The 2,372-nt window shown below is 37.1% G+C and overlaps 1 pseudogene; it reads left to right on the forward strand.

The window, feature by feature from the left end:
* Positions 1-858: 858 nt before the first annotated feature.
* LOC115067825 lies at positions 859-1,012 on the forward strand (annotated as a pseudogene).
* Positions 1,013-2,372: the final 1,360 nt, after the last annotated feature.

Consider the following 2,372-nt stretch of genomic DNA (forward strand, 5'->3'; position numbering starts at 1 on the left):
TATCCCACTTCTTAAATATCTCACCATACACTGGTTTAACAATAACTTTCAAATCACTCTTTTTATATATGCTCCATTTTCTTCCCAGAGAGGATACTTGTGCAGTTATACACAAATAAGCATTCAGCAACCTATGCAACCTCTGAAGAGATATATGTTTGTGACTTTGGTCAACACACCTAAAAACAGCTGTTATCTGTCAAAGTTTACTTTATGCTGTGGCTTTTTTAAGGTCTTTTTCATTGGGTGAGCTATTTTGTGTACTCATTGTTTGAAACTCTGTGAAGTAGATACAATTATTTCTCCATTTTCTTTAAAAAATAAAAGTGAACCATAAAAGTTAAGCAACTTTCTATAAGTCACACAGTCAACATGGAAGCCAAGATCTCAGTCCAGTATAACACAGGTGACCACTAACCCAGCTATATTACTATGAAGGTTTTCTGATGTTTCTTTTTTAATTTATAAACTAGAAAATTACTCTACTTTGTATGAAGTTGATTTACTAAAGAAAAGAAATGCATGCATTCATTTTAGTCAGTTTCTTTAAAACATTCATTCTATGGTGATTTAAATTTGTATTCATGGTAGATTACTTCTGTAAAAAGATGTTAACATTTACTGAATAAATGAAGAATATGTTACAAGATAAGTGGATCAAGAAGGCTGAGACACAATGCTGAATCAGGAGCATGCACAGGCAGCAGAGACTAGATTTTATGTCTATAGAGGTACTCCTGTGGTGGAAAGACAGACTAGTAGAAGGGTCATGACTTTCATAATAACTTGGACTGATGAACTGAGAACTAACTGCATTTGCAACACTATGGGATTTCCCCTCCCCCATCTTTGACTTTATGACTTACTTCTAGAATCATTTTAAAATGCTTTCTATCCCAGGGTGAGGCTTATCCATTGACTTGGGGTGTGCTGCCCACTGAGATTTCCTCAAATGCAGGACACTCGACTGCACAATTTGTGGCAATGGAGGGCTGTGTTTGCGTTCTCTCCCAGAAAAAAAATGCTTTCTATCATTGTATTTCTACTATCAACTCAATTTTAAAAATAGATATGCCTAAGCACAGATCCATATCATAAAAAGTGTTTCAAACATAATGTCATCCATATAAAGTTGACATCTGTTAATAATTTTTTCAAAGAATAATATAGTCATTATTATGCCTACTTTCCAGAATTCATGGAGTACCTAATAATGCTGGCATATACAATGGTAAAAGTTTATAAAATAGATAAAATGAATGAAACAAGACCTTTAACAATTCAGCACTCAAGGACTAACCATGTGGCCCCTTGATTCAGTGAAGAGCTGCAGATCATTCCCTAGCTAAAGTGCTGGCTCAGGTAAGGACTGAATAAATTTCATGTAGGAAAAGATACCCAGTTGCCCAGATGAGACCTAAGGAAGACACACACCCTCCCATTCTGCTTCAACATGTATCTATTCATACTCATTTTTCCTTGCTTTGCCATGCCATTATATTTTTAGCTAAGGCTGTGATTGAGGTTAAATGTTGTAATTCAGTATTTTAGCTACAGTATATAAAAGAGGAATATGAAAGACAAATGGAATTTCATCACCCATATTTAGAAAAACAACACATGGGACTATATCCCCTAAATAACAGACCTACAATTAAGACTTGCCTTATGAAGAATGATAGCATTCTGCAGGCTATTGAGGCACGTGATGGGACTGGAATCCCATGTACAAGAAGTCTTTGAGAAGATACCATGATCAAAAGTGTCACTTACCTAAACTAAAGCAATCTAAGATTTAAACTTGAATTTGGAGTAGTCCTTCAACAAAGGAGAAACTATCTTAAGGTAGGTGGGTGGGGCTAAGAGCATAGAAAACAGTGGATTTGGAAGCTGTTCCCCAAGAAAAGAAACTGACTTTAATGAAAAATCATTCTTCATTCTTAACTCAGGTTTCCAATGGGATTTCAACAGTACTATGTACTTGGCATGGCTCTGTGCCATCTCATCTCTTTTGAAATAAAATATGTTTACTGATTTCCAATTTGTTCAGTGCTTGTTTTTGTATGAAGAGAGAGACAGTAAGTAGAATGACTGTTCTAGTTTGTTTCTCCATTGCTATGACAAAACACTCTGACCAATACCAACTTGGGGAGGAAAGGGTTTATTTTGTTTTAACATCTCCTGGGTCAGAGTTCATCAGGAAGCCCAAGGTAGGAACTCAAGGCAGGAACCTGGAGTCAGGAGCTGGAGGACAGGCCATGGTGGGATGCTGCTTACTGGTTTGCTTCCCTGGTTCCTGTTCAGCCCACTTTCTTATACAATGCAGGACCACCTGCCCTGGGGTGGCACCACCCACAGTAGGCTGGAACCTC

This window comes from Nannospalax galili, unplaced genomic scaffold (assembly GCF_000622305.1).
Source record: "Nannospalax galili isolate Female #2095 unplaced genomic scaffold, S.galili_v1.0 scaffold305, whole genome shotgun sequence".
Taxonomy (NCBI): Eukaryota; Metazoa; Chordata; class Mammalia; order Rodentia; family Spalacidae; genus Nannospalax; species Nannospalax galili.